The 25382-nt window shown below is 38.2% G+C and overlaps 1 long non-coding RNA gene across 1 annotated transcript; it reads right to left on the bottom strand.

Annotated features, from left to right (window-relative positions):
* Window positions 1-961: 961 nt before the first annotated feature.
* Window positions 962-17814, bottom strand: LOC143856531 (uncharacterized). Its single transcript, XR_013238259.1, has 4 exons — window positions 17040-17814; window positions 16844-16959; window positions 16245-16358; window positions 962-1307 (listed from the first exon to the last, which is right to left on the bottom strand). It is a non-coding gene; the product is annotated as an uncharacterized LOC143856531 (long non-coding RNA).
* Window positions 17815-25382: the final 7568 nt, after the last annotated feature.

The following is a 25382-nucleotide window of genomic DNA, read 5'->3' as shown; positions in this document are numbered from 1 at the left end:
CAGCAAAAGGTGCAATTCAATTTGAAAAGCCACCAAAAGGTCTATAAAATGACCATAAACTCACCATTTACATGGAATCCAAGAATACGAGGGAGAACTCTAATTTTAGAAATTCCAAAGCACCTTTCATCCTCTTGAAGCCTTTCTAAAATTCGGTTTTACCCATTTCTCAAGTTTTCTCTCAAGCGTACTGCTATTCTGGAGAAACAATCACTATATCTTGCATACTTGTTAATCCAAGGGTGATTCGAGGTTTGTTGCCATTTAGTGCAAAACGTCATCAGACAATTGTTGACCGGGCTTCATTGTATCTTGGAGGCAAATTCGTGGTTTCCCTTGCACACAATTGGTGGGGGCGAATATCGTCGTAAGGAAAGCGACAACTCGGCTAGAAGCATCTCAACCTCCATTTTTATTTCCATCATCTCATTCTCTAAAAGGTAAGCAGTTTTAGTTTTTGTATAGGAGATTCTACTCATGCACATCTGGAAACAGTACTTGCCCAGTTTGACTTGACATCCCAACCTATGAAAGTAACATCTCTCTGTAGCACATAAGACTACAGATTTTGTGTCCATGTGCAAATTTTTTTGCTTCATAGGGAAAGCTATTGGCTTACAAGGAATTGGTTGTCTTTTGTAACCAACCCTTCTGGGTAAGCAGTTGTTTGATTGCTTATAGGGTTTGGGCTGTCGCCAATGTTTTATGCTCAAAAAGGTGTTTCAATTGTCATCTTCTCTTGCAATCCGTTGGTAGCATTTAGTAATTTATTTACTCTCTTTTTTTCATGATTTTCCAAAATTAAATGGTAAATGTATGACTGAAGCACGTTAAGATCTGATTCAAAACTTTGAAACATCAGATGGTACAGTGCACATCTCATGTTTTACTTAACTTTCATGGCCATAATTCATCCTTGATGAGTGCTAAATATGACCCTAAAACCTCATCATTACCTCTCCACATCTACAAGCATACATAAGAGACATATATGAATATCATGGAGGAAGAATATGCAGAATGACCACAGCCTTCATATGCCAAATGCATGATTCATGTTATTTGCAAGGATTTCAAACTTCATTGGGTCCCTGCTCAGGTTAGAATATAGACTTGAAGGTACTATTTATTTCTCATTAGTAATAAATAAAAAAAACAAGATCCTAAGCAATCTCCTTCGTATTGAGATGACCCGAGTAAGCTCGTATCTCCCTTTCGATTTTATGCCCCAAACCTCTCTCTTAGCACAGCACGAAATGTCATTTCTAGTTCTGGATTCTAAATTATCAAACTACAAGAATAGCCACCTGACCAAAATGCAGCATAGTCTAATTTCATAATGCAAATGACAAAATTAAACCTCCCCATTTTGCAATTCTATCAAAATGCAGAGGAAGCCTAAAACACAGAGAAATTAATGCAGTAGCAAAAGCAAGGAAGATCCAAGAAGATGTAACAAGGCAAATAATACAACAACCAAAGAATAAAATTCACAAGTAGCAATGAAGGAAAGATGGAGGAACAAAACTAACCACACTAGTGCTCATCAGATATGAATTGCAGTTGAATTGCATGTGGTTTGTAAACCCAAACTGACCAGCAAGAAAATTTTAGGATCTAATCTCATCCAAATCTTTTCTATGGGTAATTAAGTTGAGGTTTGACAGAAGGACAGAACCCCCACTGTTCCATTCATCAGTATCAAAAGAATTACGAGCGTTTTTTTTTTTCATTTGCTCTTGTTTTTTAATTGCTGCCCAGCAATATGGACCATTCCAAGCTTTAGACCTTGCAGTAAGTACTCTTGCTGCCTAAACAGTTGTGTAAATGACTACTAAATCAGCATCCATGTGCTTGGTGAGAGGGATTAGCTCCTTGATAAGTCCATGAATCATTGGGATTTCACACAAAGGACTACAAGTTGATCTAAGCTACTCTTAGCTCTAAACCAGAAGAAGTATTTGATAAATGCTTTCTTGAGAATTGAATTAAGATCTACTACTTAAAAGAGTTCTCAAAAAGATAGATGGGCCATCTAGATCTGTTTGACAAAGAGGGCAATTGAATTGGATAATATAGCCTACCTTGTCTGAATCCAAGTGTATGTGAGAAATGATATGAATGATTTATCTTTGGGTACGAGGCAACTTCAAATTCGAATACTCATGCGTTTCGTGAGGATTTTGTTTATGTGAACTAACAGTGGCCCGTTCTGTTCGTTGGTTTTTTATTGTCTTTCTTCGATTCCTTTATTTCGAATGAAATAAGTTGTCTGATGCATGAATTTAATATGATTTTTAAGTTATTTTTCTTTTTACTTGCATGCGGTTTCGGGGATTTAGCTGTAGCTGTTAATTGTGTTTTTCAATTTTTGGATATGGTTTAGATCTTGGTGATTGGGCTGTATTTGCATTATCTTGTTATCTACATGATTTGAAATGTCATTTAATAATGGATCTGCTAGCCTCATTAACAAAATAATCTGTTATCATGAAAATTTGAATTGCTTTGCAAACCTGCATGCCTAGATTGTTAACGTGAGAAGCATATTTACCTCGTGATCTAAGGCCCTGTTAGATTGCAAGAAAAACATTTCTGATAGAAATTTTTTTCTTGCGAATTTTTTTTTCTTTCCACAATTTTGAGGGAAATGATATGATTATACTAAATTTAAAGGGATATTATCATACATTGAAAGACCCCTCTAGGTAAAAATTTAATAGGGTTAGTTCAAGTCATATTTCATGTGTAAAAAAAGTACAAACTTTTAGAATATTTTTTTCCTTTCCAAACTTGTCCACGAAATTCCTGCAATCCAAGCAGGGCCTAAGTTCAACCCTAAATATGGAGTTACAAAAGAAATGGTATCAGCAATAAATCATGCACTTAAAGGATACGGGTAAGATCAAACTTTTCCATCGGTAATTTCGATATGATCCTAGGGTAAATAGGTAAATGATATGCAAACATGGATCTAATTGATAATCAGTGACTCGGATGATAGACCATGGCCATAATAATGACAAAGTAGGGTCATGGGCCAGATCTAAAATCTAAATGATGGACGAATATGTTTGATTGATTTAGATAAGGAAATCCTACTAGAAAGTAGGTCTGAGTCTAATAATCACGAAATATAAAGATTGAATTTATCATCAATAGATCAAAAGATAAACCATGGCCATGAGAGTGGCAAGTAGAAACCACAGACCAGGTCTAAATCTGAAAGATGAATGGATAAGATTAGATAAGGAATCCTCACTAAACAAATAGGCCCTAGTCTAATCAAATATAAGGATAAAATTTATCATCAATAGATCAATAGATAAACCATTGCCATGAGGGTGGCAGATAAAGCCACCAGCCAGGTCTAAATCTGAAAGATGAATTAACATTATTGATTGGATTAGATAAGGAAGCCTCACTAAATAAGATGGCCCCAATCTAATAATCAATATATAAATAGGTATATATACATATATACATCCTAACCAGGGGCACCATCCCTAGTCTAATTTAGTGGAGTCAAGGAAGTCTTGACTCATGATAGACTGGTGAGTGTACTAGGACCGTGATGTAGCCACATAAGGTGAGCTACTGTAGTCTAAAGATGGGACAAGGCTCCTAACTCTAGGCTCCACATGTGTAAGCAACACATGTTCGTCCCTATATGCAAACAAAGAGACAATGCAAAATATAGAGAGGATAAGGCTGAGGTCCGCCTGGCCAGGTGCATAGTTACTTGTATACCATGAGTTCCCTTCAGTATACGAACTATGTCCGTTTTACACACGAAGTGTCCAGGCGTTGAGTATACTACTAGTGCGGGGATGCATTAGAAGGCGGGCATAGCCCTCACAGCTCCTGCTCATAGTATCCCGAATAGGTCATCTGATAGTCACATTCATAACAAACCATAGCAGAAAGTAACCACAAAACAGATAATATATGCAAAAGATGAGAGTGATTGTGTGAGCCCTTGTTTTATTATGCACCTATTTGGTGCCCTTGGATTTCTGACAAAAAAGTTCCCATTTTCCTTGATTTTGGCCTAAATTTCTTCAAAGTTAATAAAAAAATGGCATTTTAATAGAGTTAGCCAATATCTCAAAAGATCCCCAGCAGAGTCGCCAGCCTGTCGACCCCGATTCGAGGACGGCGGGGGATGGGTCCCCCTCCACCTCTAAGATCTCCACATGATAACATCTCTTGTGTTTCAGAAACTAGCTCTTTAGATATCTGTCCGATTTCTTGTTCGGGATCTCCCTTGACTATGATCACCTTATTGTTTCGGATAAATTTCAATTTTTGGTGGAGAGTGGAAGTAATGACTCCAACCTTATGAAGCCATGGTCGGCCGAGAAGAAGAAAGAAAGAGGTTTTGATATCCAAGACTTGGAACTCTACTTCAAAAATCTCACCTCCAATTTCAATTTTTATGGCTAATGTCCCAATGACATCTCTCCTTGTACCATCATATGCTAATATCCGCTGTTCCGACGGGATAAAATCGTTTGGCCCAAATCCTAAGGTGGTGGCAGTGCTCAAAGGACACACATTCAAAGCTGACCTGTTATCAACTAGCACCTCGGGTACTTTCTTCTTATTGCATAGTATAGTAATACGAAGAGGTTTCATATGGTTTCGGCCCTCTGGGGTCAAATCTTCATCAGAAAAAGATTGGGTCTTGGACACTCTAGCCATAGAGCCCAACCAATTCATCTGGAGTTATATCAACAAACACCTGAGTGGCGTTTAACTCTCGAAGTACCACTTGACGATGCTTAGGGGATGCCATGAGCAAACCTCAAATGGAAATATTAGCTTGGGTTTTCTTGAGTTGTTTCAATAGGCTGTCCTCTTCTTCTTCGAGACTCGATTTTTGTCTCTGATGCTCTACTGCCCTTGCAACCTCAGCAGGATTTTCGGCTCTCAATTCGGCCGGCTTGAAAACTCGTCCACCATGAGTAACATGACGGACTTCATCGCATGGGTCATTCAGAAGTAACAAATCTTTGTCCTCTAGCCTTAAAACATAGGGGATTTTTCATTCTTCTCCTCTTCCACATATTTGAGGACATAGGAACACTCAAAGGATTCTGCAAATCCCTCATCCTGAGCAGACAGTACATAGGGTTTCTTATTCTCGATCTCTTCATCCTCCTCTTCCCATCTCATAACATACGGTTTTTCAAAAATGACAGCATAGATACGAGAATGATCTAAAGCGACTTCCTCTGTAAAGATTGCACAGACATTTGGCGGAGGAACTGCATGTGTCGGCAATGGATTACGAGTGACATTAGGAGTTTCAACAGTGATTTCTTTCGCCTCAATCATGTCTTGGATCATGTGCTTTAATGACAGGCATCTATCAGTCAAATGCCCGATACTCTGATGGTATTCACAATATTAGACCTTCCTCCAATGTCTTGGGAGAGGGTTCAGAATTTTCTTAGGTTCCAGCAAAGTGATCTTCTTATCTCTCAACAACTTCTTTAATGCTACCAAAAGAGAATATGGCAAAGGATCAAAATGACGAAGGGGCTTCTTCTCTGGGCGACCTTCAGAATTTGTCCTCCTCGCTGTATGAGCAGTATTCACGTTGTTGACCTCTTTAGGCGCTACCATAGTCCTTTTCCCTTCTCTCACCTTAGAAGAAATCCTGGTCCTTACGCCTTTGGTCAATGCATCCTCTATTTGGGTTCCAGTTTTGATAAGGTGATTGAAATCAATGAAATACTGAATGGCCATATGATGATAGTACTGTAGAGATAGATTCTTGTAAGCCCAATGGTTCCCACCTTGGCATTCCCATCTTATATTGATGATTCCAATACACAAGTGATTTATATCACTAATGTGTTTGAATGTCTAAGTTGTAGATCATAATTGTGCTAAGACAAGATTGCTTGGATTGAGGCCAAGAAGCTCGCATTGGGCCGCTTATGAAGGCCAAAGACATCGGAGATCCAAGACGAACGAAGACTTAAAGTATTGCAATTGAAGATCGAAGTCATGTTAGAATGTATAAGATCCAATCCTAGTTTAGGATTTTTAGAGGCATAAATTAAGTAAATAAACACACACCCTAAATTTTTATGTGATTGTCCTTGTGGTGTTCCAACACTTTGGAACCCTCATAACAATCCCAACTTGGTGTAGAGTTGGAAGCCCAAAAATAGGAATTGAAAATCTACTGCATATAGGGTTCTCGGAACCCCGAGATAATTCACGAAGCTTCGAGCTCGGAACTCCGAGAAACTCCTCGGAGCTCCGAGATAATCCTCGGAGCTCCGAGATTTGGTCCAGTAGCTTTTTTCCAACTTCTGTTTGTATTCTCGGAACTTCTCGGAACTCTGAGAAAATTCCTCGGAACTCCGAGAAAACTATAACGGGAAGAAATATAGCTGTTTGGAAGTTTGCCAGATTTACGACAATGCCCCTCAAACGGTCATATTTGGTTTTCCTATATATATGGGTATTCTAAACTTCCCAATTGCCAATCCTAACACTCTAAAACTCTATTTGAACATCCTAAGAGTGATTCAAGCTTGTTTATGCCTCTCATCCTCTAAGATTAGGATTTGGATAATTAGGCTCAAATTTGTACATCTTCTACAAAGTTTGTAAACCCTTGTGAGGGATTTTTTTGTTCTTTCTTTCTTTATTCTAAAGATTGTATTCGGGCGAGTGTTCGGAGAAGCGGAGCCCACTCTCCGTGGTGAGGATTGCCACCAAGGTTAAAGGCGATCGGAATTGTAATCGGCATTGATCTTCGCCGAAGTTAAGAAGATCAAATAGTGAAGCCATCAACGGGTTTGGTTGGTGGAGTGGAGTAGGCTTCGCGTTGGAGGACCGAACCACTTTAAATCTCGGGTGCACTCTCTCTTATCTCATGCTCTTTATTTGCATTGCACTTAGGATTTAACTTGTGTGCTTAGTTTTCATCTTTGATCTCTTAATCTTCAAAATTGGGTTAGAAGTTTTCAAAAGATTAAAACTTGTTAGGAACCTAATTTTTCCTCCTCATAAGTTGTCGTTGGAGTAAGTACTCGGGACCATCTTTGGAATTTCACTTGGTATCAGAGCCTAGGCTCTTAAAAGATTTTCTTTTCTTAAAATCTTTGGTAAATATTTTCTTAAAATTTTAACAAGGGAAAGATCATAAGATCTTTGGCAACTTTCTAATTGTGAAATGGCAAACAAAAATGGAACCTGACTTCCGGAAGGCCATTCCACGACTAGACCTCCTTTCTTTGATGGCTCTAACTATGGACATTGGAAGACAAGGATGCGCATCTATCTTCTTTCGATAGATGTGGAGCTTTGGCATATTGTTGAAAATTGATACATTTTGCCTTCCAAGCCATTTGAAGAATGGAATGCGGTAGGGAAAAGGCATGCAAATTTAAATTACAAAGCTATAAACTCTTTGTTTTGCGCCTTATCTACGGAGGAGTTTAATAGAGTAGCTCTTTTTTATTCCGCCAAGATTATTTGGGATACTCTTGCCGTTACCCATGAGGGAACATCACAAGTCAAGGATTCCAAAATAAACTTGTTAAAGAGCAAATATGAAATGTTTAGAATGGGTCAAAATGAAAGTATTTCCGAAATGTATACCCGATTTTCTAAAATATCAAATGAATTAGTTAATCTTGGTAAATCTTATTCTACTGATGAGCTTGTGAGTAAGTTGCTTAGGTCACTTCCTCCTTATTGGGATCCAAAGGTCACCGCCATCCAAGAATCAAAAGATCTCAAGACGCTAACTATGGAGGAGCTTGGAGGATCTCTTATCACTCATGAGATGCTCCTCACTAGCCGTCAAGAAGAGAAGAAGCAGAAAGAAAAAGAAAAAGAAAGTCGATCTCTAGCTCTAAAGGCCTCCAAGACGGACTCATCATCCTCAAATGAAGCGGATAGTGATGAGGAAGAAGCGTTAAGAAAATTTAAAAGCTTATGGAGAAAGAAACACAAAAAGGATAAAAAGAAGAAGAAAGAAGAAAATGAAGTAGAAGGAGGATTAAGGTGTTATAATTGCAAGAAGAAGGGACACAAAAGACCGGAGTGTCCACTTCTCAAGTCATCTTCCTCAAAGTACAAGGGAAAGAAGGATTGGAAGAAGAACAAGGGTCTTGCAGCCGCTTGGGATGCTTCTAGCACCTCGGGAAAGAGCTCAAGTGAAGGGGAAGATAATAAGGATGATCTTTACTTCATGGCACTCACCCATGAAGATGAGGTAAATTCTAACCCCTCTTGTAATTCATCAAGTAGTGATAGTGAAAAAATATCTTATGATGAATTGTGCATTACCTTGCATTCTCAAATTTCAAAAAATAAAGTTCAAAAGAAATCTATTTCTAAATTCGAAAATGAACTTGATGTTTTGAGAAATGAATCTTCTTCTTCCAAATCTCAAGATAAAGTACAAATTGAAAATTTTAAACTTGAGATTGAAACCCTTAAGGGTATTTTGGATGAGAAAACTTGCCAACTAGAACAATTTTAAAATATGGCAAGCTCTTTCAAATCTTATGAAGATGAATTTAATGATTTTTCTAAATCAAATAACACATCTTCATAATGAAAATGAAAGGTTAAGATTATGTCTCCATGGATTCCTAAATGGTGATAAAATTATTGACATAATCTTGAAGAAGACTAGTCATAGACCTAATCATGCATTTAATGATAGGACTAGTCTATCTAACCCTCATGTTAGATGCCATTATTGTGGAATCAATGGTCATTACCAATTCCAATGTGCATCTAAAATTAGGGATTGTGGTGGAACCAAGAAATCTTGAGTTCCCAAAGCCCCCATATGATTATCTTCATATGAGATTTAGATTAGGGGCTTGCGCTTAAAATTGAATATCTTTTTATGGTTTGTTAAATATCCCCTCTTGTGTTAAATAAAAACTCTAAATATGGGGAGTTTTATGTTTGTCTTTTTCCTTGAAAAAGGGGGAGCTTAAAATTGTAAATTTCATCCCTTTGATTTTCTTTTACCCCAATCCTTTTTATTGATGCCAAAGGGGGAGAGAAATCTAGTATAAGGAAATATATGTGTGCTTTTATTGGAAAATCTCTTGTGCTTGTCATCATCAAAAGGGGGAGATTGTAAGCCCAATGGTTCCCACCTTGGCATTCCCATCTTATTTTGATGATTCCAATACACAAGTGATTTATATCACTAATGTGTTTGAATGTGTAAGTTGTAGATCATAATTGTGCTAAGACAAGATTGCTTGGATTGAGGCCAAGAAGCTCTCATTGGACAGCTTATGAAGGCCAAAGGCATCGGAGATCTAAGACGAACGAAGACTTAAAGCATCGCAATTGAAGATCGAAGTCATGTTAGAATGTATAAGATCCAATCCTAGTTTAGGATTTTTAGAGGCATAAATTAAGTAAATAAACACACACCCTAAATGTTTATGTGATTGTCCTTGTGGTGTTCCAACACTTTGGAACCCTCATAACAATCCCAACTTTGTGTAAAGTTGGAAGCCAAAAAACAGGAATTGAAAATCTGCTGCATATAGGCTTCTCGGAACTCTGAGTAATTCTCGGAGCTCCGAGCTCGGAATTTCGAGAAAATCCTCGGAGCTCCGAGATTTGGTCCAGTAGCTTTTTTCCAACTTCTGTTTGTATTCCCGGAACTCCGAGAGAAATTCTTCGAACTCCGAGAAAATTCCTCGGAACTCCGAGAACACTATAACGGGAAGAAATAGAGCTGTTTGGAAGTTTGTCAGATTTACGACAATGCCCCTCAAACGGTCATATTTGATTTTCCTATATATATGGGTATTCTAAACTTCCCAATTATCAATCATAACACTCTAAAACTCTATTTGAACATCCTAAGAGTGATTCAAGCTTGTTTATGCCTCTCATCCTCTAAGATTAGGATTTGGATCATTAGGCTCAAATTTGTACATCTTCTACAAAGTTTGTAAACCCTTGTGAGGGATTTTTTTTGTTCTTTCTTTCTTTATTCTAAAGATTGTATTCGGGCGAGTGTTCGGAGAAGCGGAGCCCACTCTCCGTGGTGAGGATTGCCACCAAGGTTAAAGGCGATCAGAATTGTAATCGGCATTGATCTTCGCCGAAGTTAAGAAGATCAAATAGTGAAGCCATCAACGGGTTTGGTTGGTGGAGTGGAGTAGGCCTCGCGTTGGAGGACCGAACCACTTTAAATCTCGGGTGCACTCTCTCTTATCTCATGCTCTTTATTTGCATTGCACTTAGGATTTAACTTGTGTGCTTAATTTTCATCTTTGATCTCTTAATCTTCAAAATTGGGTTAGAAGTTTTGAAAAGATTAAAACTTGTTAGGAACCTAATTTTTCCTCCTCATAAGTTGCTGTTGGAGTAAGTACTCGGGACCATCCTTGGAATTTCAATTCTTAACAACAATCTTAATTTGATCCCCATCTGACAATATGTGAGTCATCTGAGCAGCCTTCCTTCTCCATCTGCGGATGGAGGAAATGAAAGTTTCGTTATGACCTTGTTTCAACATTTTTAGATCTCTCTTAGTCACATCTGTCCCTTCCTCCATGGAAAACTGTTCTACGAACTTGTTGGCAATGTCTTCCAATGTTCTGATCTCCTCAGACTTTAAACTCAGAAACCATTTCTTTCTTGTTCTGACTAGAGACCTAGGGACTATAAGAGTGATCTGTTCTGGAGAAAGACCATGCTGTTGCAGAAGAGGGATGACGTATTTCAGATGACTTCTGGGACATCCTGTCCCATCATACGTATCTAAATCTGGTACTTTAAACCTTGGAGGTAGAATGACACTAGGGGCTATCATAAAGTCTGACATATTCAATTTCTTTGGGCCCTGAAATCTCATATTCTCCACTTCTTGAGTTAGCTTTTCTACTTTATGAGCTAACACTTTACCCTTATCAGGCCTCTCAAGATTAGGAAGGCAGTTTTCTTCTACATATTGCTCTTCATCAAAATCCTCATATTCGGACAGTACTGTGGGCCAAGTCATTACAGGGGAGTATTGGAGGTACAGTTGGGGGTTGCTGGGGTGCAGGTTCCTTGGAAGTAGAACATCTATCATTTTTCAGATGAGCTATCTCTTCTCTCATGGTATTTAAATGTAAGAGAATGGCTTTAATCATCTCCTTTATATCTGATGCATTATTTCCAGTCTCAGCCATTAGTTCAGGGGTATGTTGAACATGTGAAAGTATTTCCTGAAAGTTTGAAAGAGGTAACAACGGATAAGTAAATGAAGTGGGTGACAAAGATTTTCTACCCAACTTGGAATCAGAAGACTGACGGGACCAGGTTGGTTTTGAAATAGTAGTTTTCTTTGGAGCAATGGCTGCCTAGTGTCAGAATCCTGAGATAGAAGTATAAACACTAGGTTAAATTATTGATAATTAGAATAAACTTTGAAGAGATATAGATAAGAGAAAGCACGAACATATTTGATTGATGATGTCTGAGTGGGTTACAAAGATAAAATGACTGATAAAATGAAAGAAAATATGTTATAACAACGAAACTCTCGATAACAGGATGATTAAGACATATAACAGATGAAAAACTCTCAATCCTCCCTTTCCTCGAATCTGGCCCTCTTAGGTTTACGATTTTCTATGTCCAACAACCATTGATAATACCCTGGAGATACCCCTGCATGCACTCCTCCTCCAGGTACCGCTCTTCCAATATCTCCTCTAGGAGTTCTATCTCGCAGAGAAAGTAAGAACACTTCAGATTTGTGATCCCAATCTTCGCAGATGCTTTTGGCAAGATGACGATTGGATTTTTCGAGAGGACGGACTGGTGTCAGAATATATTATTCAGTTTGAAGGCCCCCATATGAACATTCCGCCTGGAGCCCCCTGTACTGACGAAAAATACGGTCCGGGATATAAAAGGAGGTTTTCTCCAAACCAAGAAATTGAAAACACCTACTAGCTCGGGTTTGAATTATTCCATAGTGATAAAGGAAGAATTTCCAAGTGATTTGGTCAGCCTGACGGGAGCTTAACCAATTAACCCATTCATGTTTAGTATAGTTGAATGTCTTATGCTCCCATGAGTCATATTTGGACAAAACAATGTCTTTATGTGTTGGGGTATGAAAATTCAGAGTTTCAAGCAAAGCCAGACATACAAAAGAACAGGAGAACCCGTTAGAAATATTGTCCAATCCATTAAAAGTTTCCGCAAGAATAGTTGGAATTGGGTTACTCCCTTTAGAAATCTGATACACAAAGTCCAAAAGCAAAGGAGAAGCATAATGGGTATCCCCTCTAAGCAAACATTTGGAATAAACGCACAATACTAGGGCATGACGTCGACTGGTTTGAAATTCGTGGTAAATTTACCAGGTTCAGTAAAAAATTTGACCAGTTGCTTAATGGACACACCCTTCTCCCCTAGGATGGATTCAACAGGTGCAATAGTAGGGGGAATTAACTCCTTAAAGACAGTATAATGACCTAATTTTTCGTCAATCTTAACCAGGGGACCAGAGCGGACATGATCCATTAAATGACACCATTCCTAAAAAATCAGGCAGATCTCTTGCATGCCAAAGCGGAATACATGAAGGTCGGGTTGCAGAAACTCAGCTGCTGCCTCAAGGAGATTCCAATCTATTTTAATGGAGGCCATACGATAAAAACTAGAAATATCATGACCAACATGGTTCACGAGAAGATGACGGCCCTTATGATATGTAATCCACTTCAATAAAACTTCGTTCGACATAATGAATCACATGACAAATATGAGCTAACATGGGCAGTTAATCCTAATTTTAGATCTCCTCTACATTTGTTGGGAACCCATACGTTAAATAATTAGACATATTTTCTCTTAATCTTTTTGCTACTTAAGGATAAAATTTATTATGTGAAAAGTTGATGGCTGCTCTCTAGGATTAGTGTTGATTAATATTACAGTTTGAAAATTGATTAATCAGGGTGTCTCAAAAGTTTCAAGTTAGGCTTGCTTGATGATAATTTCTTTGCTTTTAATGAACATGGTAGATTCAATGAGTGAAAAATGGTAGATGCAAACCGACCAAAATATCTGCTGCTCTCAGACCCTTCAAGTCTTCCACCTCGACCCCACAAAAATCAGGGCTTGGCTCAGATTCATTTCTGCAAGAGCAGATATATGATGGCATTCTTGGAGACGATGAAGGAAATAGAGGTGGAGTATCTATGTTTTTTTCTTTTTGAATGATCAGGGGATCTAGATATGTTATGAATTGTGTCGTAGCAAATCCTAAAATAGGAAGTGAACTCGGAATTAGAAACCAAATTAGAATAGGAAAGGTTTTATACGTTATGCTTTTGGAAATAAATCGACGAATAGGAAAGGAATTTGCTGGTTTTAATATTTTTGGAAATAAATTGGTAATAGGAAACAAAATAAGAGTAGGCGGTTTGGGAATAAATGGGAATGGGGCTTTTTGAGTAGTTATTGTTTTAAATGGGAATGGTGGTACATGCAAAAAACTTAAATTTGAGCTTTAAATAGGGACAAAATAAACATCACTGATAGAATAAAGGTTGTCTGCAGATCATTCGCTAAAAAAATAGTGGTCTAATGAGGCCCCTTTTATTTGAGATTGTTGCAACAGATTTTCAGCCCCAAACCGATTATTGAACTTAAAATGTCGGTTTGGGGCTCACAATCGGTTGTCAAAATCCCAAACAAACATGGCCTAAGCATTACCATCCTCTGAGTAGTCAAACAACAAGATTGAATGGGCATAGTTCCCCCATGAAATAGGATTGCAACTTGGGTCGGGTTGGATTGGGTTGAGGCAAACCCTAACCCAACCCGAGATAGCATTCACTCAACCCTAAACCAACCCAACCATAGCCTCGGGTTGAGTATGGTCAACCCTAACCCAACCCACCTCTAAATCTCTCAACCCTTACCCATCCCATCTAACCTGAAATCGGGTCGAGTTGAGTCGGGTTGGTTCGGGTTCACCATGGGCCAAACAAAAAAATACAACATTTCGAAGAAAATCAAAATAAAATTAGAGGATGGAGGTCGTGTTCGGATCGAATTGAATTGAATCCTAAATAATTGCCGCTTTGAAGGGAGGACCTTGTCATTGAAAGTCAAATTGTCAAGCACCAACCCAAGGGTTTGTGGCAGCGCCACGCACCCACATGCCAACCTCGTGGGCACGCAAGGCCAGAAACATCAACAAGCACCTATTTAAGAGATATACAGTGCAGCTAAAAGGAAAACATTAATTATTCCATAAACAACCAAAAGAATTATTAAATTTCTACAAATCCACGAGCAAAATGCACTCGTTCATAATCAAATAAATGTCCTTGGAATGAAGTTAAATGTATACTATGGCAGCCCTATCGGCGTTAATCCTCTTGTTACACCAAGGGACCCCATGTGTTCAACTAATCACCTTGTTTTGATGATTAACAAACTCAAATTAATTAAGTTTTAAGGAATAATGGAGTTACCTTGGAGTGTTGTGCTATAGATAGGTTATTCACAGGTCAATCCATGCTAGCAAACCACCATACTATGGCCCAAACTTGAGGAAGAACCACTCAATTGTCAAAGCAGCTACAACACATTGGAAGCAAGTTTGAAATGTTATTCTTTAGAAGACCTTACAAGGAGAAGCTATGTTTCTCTCTGTTGGTCCCGCCACTCTATCTCCGGCCCCACTATAGGTCAGGGGAGCTAGAGAAGTGAGTTTACACTCCAGCGGTGTTGGACAAACAGAGAGAACTGAACCCATTTCTTTACTTTCTATCATTTACATTATGTATCACCTAGATTGAGGATAGTTATACGATTTAGGGACTTGTGTTCCAAGTCATATAGTAAGCTCTCAATTTATAGGTATTTCATTATTGCTTTCTGCATTACATTTTTCGGGTGACAGTAGTTATGAGATTCGGGGATCCAATAGCCCCGGGTCACATAAAAGAAATCTTCTTCCCCTTTGCCGCAAAAAACCACTTTCCTTTCTCTTTACTCTTTTTCATTTTCTATTTAAAACCCTAACCTGGTAATAAGCTCAATCGTAACAAGTGTTTTTTAAAACCAATTTTGCTAAAGTTTTCTTATATCCGCCAAGTCAGATCAAGAGACCAGGTTTACCCAGGCATGAGGGGTGCCTAACACCTTCCCCGAATATAACCATATACCTTACTCAAATTTCTGTCAAGACCATGCTTAAAACAAAGTTAATTATGGGTCATAGGCCCTAACCTAGGTGGCGACTCTGCAATTCGCTTTCCTGTGGAATTCGAATTCTTATCCCAAGTTCAGAGGAAGGGCGAGCGGATTTCCGCTCGTTGTTTCAAGGAGGGGAAATCGGATACAATTCGCTTAATCGCCTAAACTGGGTTTAAAGCGAATTGTACTCAAGTCCAGATCTCATTTACACAGACAGACCTGCGAATCTCGTAACCGAAGAGCGACATGGACACCACGCATCAATGCACAACCACATGGGGCGGCGCGAAAGGTTGGGGGGCCTTCGGATCCGTCCCGGACAACCGATCCACAATCACTTACCTCTACCCATCTTCTAAGAGCAAAAACAAGACCCCGTCCACGGACTAAAGCATTCTGCAGTGACGAGATAATGTTTGAAGAAAATATTCAAAGATTATGAGGACCGAAAGACCTTGGTTGAAAACTAGATAATCTCCATGCCTGAATCGTGTGCCATACGCATTGCCACACATCTGAGAAAATACGGTTTCTATTATCTCAACAAATCTGTTGATGGGAAAGAACAATAAAATTTTGCCTCGAGAACAGTTCAAGAAGTAGCAAGGATTTAAATTTTGGTTTCGGTTGTGGTTTTGGACATAGCCAAAACCAAATTTTCGGCCGAAATTTGGTAAAAAAACCAAATTACATTAATGTACAGAAATTTCGGCCAAAAATTCCAAAATTTAGGCTGAAAGTTAAAACCATGAGAAGTAGATCCATAACATAAATAATTCAGCTCATACGCTGCACATGCTGGCAAATGCGGGTCGCTGCACCAACAAGGTCTCTCCTCTGTTGCTTTGATAAAGCAATCCATTCATTTGATCTCCCACTAAACATAACAAAATTCTATCAATTACAAGATCTTTCTATGAAACGAAATATAGTTGCAGCTTTGTGCCCATGCGAGAAAAATAATATTCATGCAAATCAAATTTTAGCTGAAATAGAAGGGCTTCCACAAAACTTACTTGTGGACTTCATGGTCACCTCCCCTTTTCGTCATCTGCCATGTTAAACCTTTGTTTGGTTCCAAACCAGGTTCTGAAATCTCCAACTCGCATTCTTCAAGCATGTTTTAAGAACTAGAATTGAAGGAAAAATTAGTTATAACTTAAATAAAAAATTAGTTTAAAGTATCTAGAATTGGAGGAAAAATTAGTTAGAACTTAAATAAAAAATTAGTTTAAAGTATCTAGAATTGGAGGAAAAATTAGTTATAACTTAAATAAAAAATTAGTTTAAAGTATCTAGAATTGGAGGAAAAATTAGTTTCTACTTAAATAAAAAATATCCACTAAATAAACTAGACATTGTTTAATAAGGACAATGCCTTCCCTTCTACATTAAAATGCTCAACTCCTAGATTTTCATCCTAGATAAATATATACTCGTATTGTGCCACAATGTCAAGGTGTAAAAATCTTTTAGCGTTCCACCTTGCATCAAGATTGAGTAAGGTAATTAGGTCAACATCGTCAAGAATGTAACCATTCGAAAAATAAAAAATAAAAAAATCATCAAGCATGTTTTAAGAACGGTAAAGAACAGAAAACCATTATCTCCTCACCATTTTGTTTGTTTCATAGCGCACACATGAATATCCAGCTTTGACCACTCAAACTCATCCCATTCACTAGTCCGGTAATCATAGTGAAATAGTAGGATAGTGAAATTTTCTGAGAACTGTAAAAGCAGTCACACCATATTCATGCCAGTGCAGAATAAAAGGCAGTGATAAAATAGATTTCAATTTTCTTGCTAACCTTTTTAACGGCTGCGTCGATTTTTTTTTTCTGATCAAATCTGAATGTTACAAAATACTTCTGCTGAATGCCTAGGGCCTGCATATCTCAACCAACCACACATGTTTAAATGAATGAAAAAAAAACCATATCCTAAGATCAAGAATTATCAAGACCAAAAGTATTTTATCACTGGTATGTAAACATTAAAAACTTGGAAACTTAGAATTTTTAATTAATCCAGATAAATGGAACTGTTAGAGAATGTCCAACACTAGAATAAGGCTCTCAGTATCCGTGTGACCATGTTATGATATTAGGACAAATTCAGCTTGTTTTATGTTCTCTGATTGGCTGCTGAGAGCTTTTTGGGACTTGAAATAGCCTTTGACAGCTGGTTAAAACATGTAAAACAAGGTGAGTTCATCCCAATATTAAAACATGGTTTCACAGATAAAGCCTGCTCTTTTTTTTCTCTGGTTAGTACTCATAGGTCATAACTCTGCTAATAATCATTTTTTACGTCATGTATGGCAAGGACTTCTTGATGTTCAAGGAAATCCTAACAACCTACCATTTTACAATTGAGTTACTAGTTTACAAAGTTTTATATGCTCTGGAGTCTTCAGCAAGTTAGTACAGATTGGGAGGAGTTCCTAACAGTCTACCCCTAGCAAGGTTACATTTGCGTATTCCACAAACTATCTATTTTTTTATAATTTTTGAATAAGGAAACAACATTGCAAATAAAACCAAGTACATGAAAACGAGTTGTCCCAGGAACAGAAAACAGTAAAAACAAACAACAAACCGAGGAGATTGAGAATGCTCCTGTCAGCTCCTTGTTTAGCTAAACTGCTTCTGAATTGGATGATGTCCAATGATGACATAGGAGTGGACTGAGTCGCTTACATAGATAAAAAATCACCAAAATTATTGGTGCTAACTTCCACGGACCTACCACCACCCTTTGCCACATGCAATTATTACTTTTGAATGCCCTACAAAAATAGAACAACCATCAAAGCAGTCTCTAAAAAAGCGAAGACATAATAGTAATGCTCTAGCCCCCACCTCATTAGAGTCTACTATTCCACATGGGCCAGGAAAACATTTGAGAACATGACCCTTCCAATCCCTAAAGATACTCCCACCGCCTATGGGGCCATGGTTTCCTTTAGAGCTGCCATCAATGATTATCTGATGAGGGGGCGGACATCATTGTAAAGAGGATCACTTTCCAATTCTTGAAGACAATACTAGAAGGAAAACCACCAATTGACATGTTTTCATTTGTCCTTATAGCTGAGTCCCGCTTGATTTCCGATATGACCTTTCCAAGAGATTTACTTTTATTATTGAATATATGATTGTTTTCTTCCTCCCAAATGAGCCACAAAACCACGAATGTAACAAGCTACCGGAATTTATTTTTCATTATCTCCAAATGACCCCTTATGGCCTTATCCCATCTGAAAATAACCACCTTAAGGAGTTTTGGAAAGACCAAGCCATGTCATTGAACAAGAAAAGTCCTTCCCACATTTGAAAAGAGATGTGCCAGTGGATGAATAGGTGCTAAATGGTATGTTTTGCCTTTAGGCAAAGGATGCATCTACTAACAATGGGAACATTCAATCTCATGAGATGATCGCAAGAGTTAGTTTTCTTTTTTGGAGGGGCTCGAGATGATCACATTTTGAGCTAGCTGTAATAGGAATGATGGACATCCAAGTGGATGGAGAATAAGGATTTGACTGATAAGATGCTTTTAGGGTCAAGGATCCAAATTCTACTTTCTGCCTCTTGATTAGATAAGTATATCTACTCAAGAAGCCCAAATAGCAAAATGAAGTTATCAATTTCACTTTGTCTAAGGTCTCGCTTAAATCTAATGTCCCGAACAGTATTCTCATCCCTCCCCCTGCCCCCTTCTCTCTCTTATACACGTCTTTGATTCTCACTCTTCTATATGTGACTAAGATAAAGGTATGGATAAGCATGACACAAAGGAGACTAATGTACCCAAAGATCTTTCCAGAACCTAATACCCTCCCCTACCCCAACACTAAAAAATAGAACACCATGCTCCCGAACCTTTGCTTGACCGTAGGCCTCTACACTCCGAATCCCCCCCCTCCGACAGATATTTTTTCCTAATGATTTTATGTTATAAGGCATCTTTTTCTTCTCCAAACCTCCATATCCATTTTCCTAATAATGCCTTATTCCTCGTCAAGAGGTTATCAGTTCCAAGTATTCTAGTTTTTGGCTTGCAAACCATTTTTCCAGCTCATGAGATGTTTAAGCCTTTTGTTCTCCTCTTTGCCCTTCCATAGAAAAACCCTCTGAAATTTCTCCACCTTCTTTTTTTACCTTTGAAGATATTTGATATAGTGGCATATAATATATCATCAATTTTGAGAGGGGCACATTTATAAGAGTGATTCTTCAACAAACTATCTAATAGTTTAGAGAATAGAATTTCCTTAAAGATACTGTCGGCTGGGAGGAATTCCTTATAGTCAATCCCTAACAAGGATATGCATTCAGGTATTCCACAAGCAATGGATACAAACAATAGATATAACCCAATGTAAGAAATTAGATGAACTACTAAACACATATTCTGAAAATAAATGGTGTCAACAGTATGGGTCGTTAGGATATTGTGAAACTACCAATCACTCCAAAAGTTTAAGCTGATGGAGATGGCATTATTATTACTATTTTTTTTTAAAAATGATCGCCAACTTTATTAAACGAAGAGAAAAAGACCGAGATGGTTCATCACGGCTTGTATATACAACCACAGATTAACAATGTTTATGGTAGCACTGCTTCATGGCTTTGAAAAATATCTTCAAGGGCACTTCTTGGTGCACTTTCTAGAAAAGGGAAAGTGAAGAAGAAAGGTTTTTTTGTGATCTCTCATGGTGGTAGAAGAAGCATGGGCTGATAGAGAACAAAGACGCTTGGTTCCTAGACGGCGTAGATATTATTTCTCTTTTAATCCGGAGAAAGCTTGGGCTTTTGTAATCCGATGAGTGCTTCTTGTAACCCACTTATTTTCCACATAGTGAAATCTTTTAAAGTCTTCTCCCATGGATGTAGCCATACACATCGTGTGGTGAACCTCGTAAAATCTTGGTGTTATTGTGTGCTTTTATTTGTGGTTTGGCTTGCGCTTTACTTTATTTGTTCTTGCGAATTTACTTCGGAAACGCAGCGTATTGTTGACACGTAAAATCGAAAACACACTATCGTGTTCAGATTGTTAACGTGTCACCGCGGAGGGCTGATTTGAGCCCCAAGTCCGCAACAAGTAGTATCAAAGCTTTGGTTCTATAATGGCGGTGATGGTTTCTAGCGCAAAGTTTGAAGTGGAAAGATTTGACGGAAAGAACAGTTTTAATTTGTGGCAAGTCAATGTTCGTGATTTGTTGGTTCAACAAGGATTAGATATAGCACTGTTAGGGAAGGCAAAGAAGCCGGCAGATATGTCAGATGGTGATTGGGATGCCATGGATTTGAAGGCTATGAGCTCTATTTGCTTGTCGTTGGAAAACGATGTCAAATACCGTGTTATGCATGAGAAATCTGCGACGGATATGTGGTTAAAACTTGAGAGTTTGTACATGACTGTCTCTCACAACTAGGTTGTATTTGAAACAACAATTATACACCTTGAAGATGACGGAAGGGACTGAAGTGATGGAACACTTGAATGCCTATAATAAGATAATTAGTCAATTATCGAATATTGATGTGGAAATTAATGATGAAGGCAAAGCCCTGATTTTGTTGACTTCTCTACCTCCATCTTATGAACATTTGGTTACAACACTACTCTATGGTAAAGATACCATAGAATTAGAGGAGGTTACTGCTGTAGACACCCCATTTTGACCGTGCCCTAAACCTTCCAGTTTTGCGAAAAACCCCATCAAATCAAGCAGCTAGGATCCCAAACTCCACTCTTAGCTAGGTTAGGGTCCCAGCAAGGTCCCTGCAAAATCTCGTCAAAATCCGAATTCGTTTGCCTAGCGAATGAGTCGAGCAAAGTCGCAGGTCAAGTTCAGAGAAGGGGGGTGTATTATCCTGGAGGAGGCCGACCCAGAGCCGAATAGGACACGATCCGAAGGTGCGCCCATTAATTTTTCGCACAATCGTGCGCTTATCAAACTAATTGTGCCGATATCCCTCCCTTCTTCATTCTATAAAAAATCGAAAAAAAAAACCCATTTCTGAAAGGAGGATTTTTCTCATTTCTGGAAAAATCTGAGCGAAAAAGGAGAGTGAGGGAAGAGAAAAAAAAAGAGATAAGGGTTTTCAACTTTGTTCTTCTTCTCCGATCATCTTGATCGGAGATCCGGCAAGATTCGGCTGGCCATTTCCTCAGCTGATGAGAGAGATTCAAGATCTGAGAGAAAGAGAGAGGATCTCCAAAAACCTAACCAAAGTCATCTTCTCCGGCATCTTCTCCGGCTAATCATCTCAGGCAAGCTTCATATTCTCCGATCATCTTCTCCGTTTGATTTTTTCCGGCAAATCTGCTGGAGTTCCGGCCAATAGCAACCTCCGATCAAGCTCTGTTCGATATCTTTTCTTTGATTTCTCTTCCTTCACAAGCTTTTGATCCATCATGCCTTCTCAGATTTGTTTAAAAAATCTTGAAATTTTGTCTTTCTAACCGAAACCTTAACTCTGCTATCCTTTCTTCTCCGGTCAATCATTCTGATGATCTCGCAAAAGCTCCGAGCTCCGGTGAGTTTCTATTTTTTTTTCGGTCACATCCCGTTAGATCCGGTCATTTTTCTGCTCCGGCGAGATCGTTTCTACCGGCAGATCCGAACTTCCGGCCGGTCATGGAGGAATTTTGAAGAAAAGAGCAAAGGATTGAAAGAAGAAGATTTAGGTTTGCTATTGTTGTTCAGATTGAGTGATCTTTATTATCCTTTGAGAATAGCAAGAAGAAGAATATCAGATTTTCTACTCCGGTAAGATTGTATGTTCTGTTTTGGTGATTTCGTAAAAATCCGATGATCTGAGTTTGATTAGAGAGAAGGAAAGTAAAGAGAAAAAAGAAAATAACATCATTGTCCAAGAAAGGTATTTTATTTTTTATTTTTGCAATTTCTGGTTGTTTATTGTTCGCTCTTCTGTGCTCTTTTAATTTTAGTTATACTAATTTCTTAAGTCTTAATTAATTACATTGATTTCTTTTAGATCTGTGATTTTAAGCTCCAAAGTATGGAGCTAATTAGGTTTTTAACCTGCATAGAATTAAATTCCCTGTTGTGACCAGTTGAGATTTTCATTTGTTTTGCCTTATTTAAATTGTCATGAAATCAAGTTATGACAACTATCTGCCTGTAGCTTAGTGTGGAAATTATTGGAATTCCCTTCCGTCCAACAACATGTTAACTATCATTTATTCAAGTTAGAACAAGAAGAGTTCCAACTTTGGCATAATTCTGTCCTTATTTCAGCCTCAATTTTGGTACATTTTGCTCATGATTCAGCCCCCCAACTCTGGCACAATTCTGTTCTTAATTCAGCCTCAGTTTTGGTACCATTCTATACATAATTCAGCTCTATTATTGGCATAAAATTCTGTCCATGAATCAGCCTTTGTTTGTACACAGATTATGTACATTTCAATTTAGTAATTTATTTTTTCTTATCTGTGAATAGGATTTTGCTGTCCAATGGCTTTAAAATGAGAAAATCATTTTTCTTTGTCTTGATAAATATATAAAAAAACTGAATAAAGAGTACTTTGAAATAAAATTTGAGAAGATTTCGATAAGGATTTCTAAAATTAAGCCTATAGTCCAGTATTTATAAATTTAATACTTCTCTTTCATACTAAGCTTTGAGTTAGGGTTCGAAGACGGTAATAAATGGATTGTTCAGGTGAGATTATCTCAAAGCTTATTATACTCATTCCTTTTTATTTAAATAAATTGTTTAATAGGAAGAAGGAGATCAGATGACTACTCTATTCGATATTATCGACATGAGTACTGTCTGATTTCAAGGCGGGATATAGAAATATTATCATGTGTATATGATATCAGATGATTACTTTAGCATCATCTGATTTCATCCCCATATTGGGGTGGTGTTTGTGGTTGGGCATAGAAGTGTTTGATATTGTTTTCTTTTACTTTATTAGGCTATCCAGCGGCTGGTCTGGACTAATTAATGTTGTTTATCATTTTATGATTGCTATAGATTTTTTTTATTAAAAATTCTTCTTTGCTTAGCACTTGATTTATTTTTATAAGAATAGAATGGAATTTGCGATTATCTGGTAGCCTTTTCTTCTCTCTTTGATAGACTAACACAGTCTTATAGATTTCTGTTAATTTTCTTTAGATACTAGAATCCCCTCTCATTGCAAGGGCTATGAAGGAGTCATCCCGAGCCCATTATTTTAGAGGACTTGCATAGTCCTAGTAATGTTTTCCCTTCTAATCTTTTCTTCATTTTATGAGACTGTTTAAGTCTTTCAGGTTTCTTTCCTTTGTCATTTCAAGCCCATCTCTAGGGGGACTTGCACAGTCCAAATAGCATTCCATTTTCTCAAAAGACTTGCCTAGTCTTTTAGATCCAAATCTTTGGAGACAGGCATTGTCTCATTAATGAATCAACCTGAGTCAACCCCTAGGAGACTACCTCTAGTCTCACAGGTCTTAAACCCTCTTCTAGTCGAAGACCAACTTGGTCTGTCAGTTATCTCATTTTCTTATCATTGTTTAGGCAATGATAAGGTTACTTGGAGCCCATCCTTATGCTTAGGAGACTTGCCCAGTCTTGCTAGCATTTTTCTCTATCCTACCTCTGTGTCTAAGAGACTTACCCAGTCTCATTCTCTTGCCAAACCTCCTCTTTGTGCGTCGTTTGGTTTTGGGAGAACACCTTACTCGGCTTGGCAGCATACCCCTACCCTTATGGGTATTGGGTTGCACATTTGTTGCACCCTAAGGCTAGGCAGCTGTCCGGCCCGGCTGGGTGTTTTTCCTTTGCCAAATATGCACAGGGTCTCTTTTTTCCTTATTACTTGTGAGCTTTATTTTGGTTTGATAGTCCACTAGCATAGGAATCCGTCCTTAGTCTAGAGAGTCAGTCCTCTTGTTCAGGAATCAAATTCTATCATCATAGGGGTTAGGATTTTATCCAACCTTTTATCAGATCATGTTCTTCTATCCGCTCTTGCAAGGTATAGGATGCTGTCCAACCCTTGCAGAGTCGTGTTTCTGTCTTTTCCCCCCGCAAAGCATAGGATACTGTCCAACCTTTGCGGGATATCGGGAGCCTGTCCTCCCCTTATGATGATAGGATTTTGTCCTCTTGAGTCAAAAAACATCAAAAACATCTGAAAATCCAAAAATCTCAAAAATCTTGAGTCATTTAGGAGTAGTTAGGAAAATCGTTTTCGAACTACGTTGGCTTGATCCCTTTCAACAGGGTACGTAGTGCAGCTTGGGATCTATATCCCAAGTCTAGCCAAACCTTTAAAAATAAACATTTCAAACTTTCCAAAAATACAAAAATTCTTCAAAACCTTTTTCAAAAGGATCTTCCCCTAGAGTTAGGATTCTGTCCTAGACATTTAGGGTGTTTTAGAGTTAGGAGTCTGTCTTGATTTGTTGATATGTTGTGTCCTGTCGTGTGAGTGTCTCTAGAGTTAGGAGGTCTCGAGTCGATCGGTTAGACATTTAGTTGAACCGATGGCTAGACTAGGAAGCATATAGTCAGCCCATGGTTTTCATTAGGTTGCACAGCCTAGTTACACATAGGATGTAGGGCCCACCTGCATTAGCTTAAGGCTAATCAACTTGCATTAGTTAGGGCATATAGAGAGTCCTAAAAACTACAATTCACCTGAACTTAAGCAATCGTACAAAAAGCTTTAAAAATCAGTTGAGTCTAGTGGATCGAGTCTAGGATAGCGGTCTAGATGGTTAGGCATAGTAGGTTGGAATAGGGCATCGAACTACGTTGACTCCGATTCTTCCCGAGGCCGGGATACGTAGAGCAGCTGGGATGGACGGCCATCTTGGTCCGAGTCAGGTCGCATTAGAGTTAGGACTCATTTTGTCCAGTCATGTATAGAATTGAATTATGTTGTGTGTTTTGCTGTGTTTTCTTACTTTCATGTACAGATCCTATACCTTTAGCTGTAGCATGCATGTGTTTGCACACCAGAACTCAGACACCAATTAGGTATGACACTCATAACCTAGTTATTCTTAGGCGACACTTCTTTCATTTTTTTTTTTTTTATTTTTATGTGTGCTTATTTTTCATCTCCGAGACATGCATGATCAGATAGATGTCTTCTCGGAGATATTC

Source organism: Tasmannia lanceolata, unplaced genomic scaffold (assembly GCF_043159265.1).
Source record: "Tasmannia lanceolata isolate RefF3 unplaced genomic scaffold, GAP_Taslan_0.1 ptg000023l, whole genome shotgun sequence".
In the NCBI taxonomy this organism is placed as follows: Eukaryota; Viridiplantae; Streptophyta; class Magnoliopsida; order Canellales; family Winteraceae; genus Tasmannia; species Tasmannia lanceolata.
Note: the sequence above shows the minus strand (reverse complement) of the source record. Positions and strands in the feature narration are given on the sequence as shown.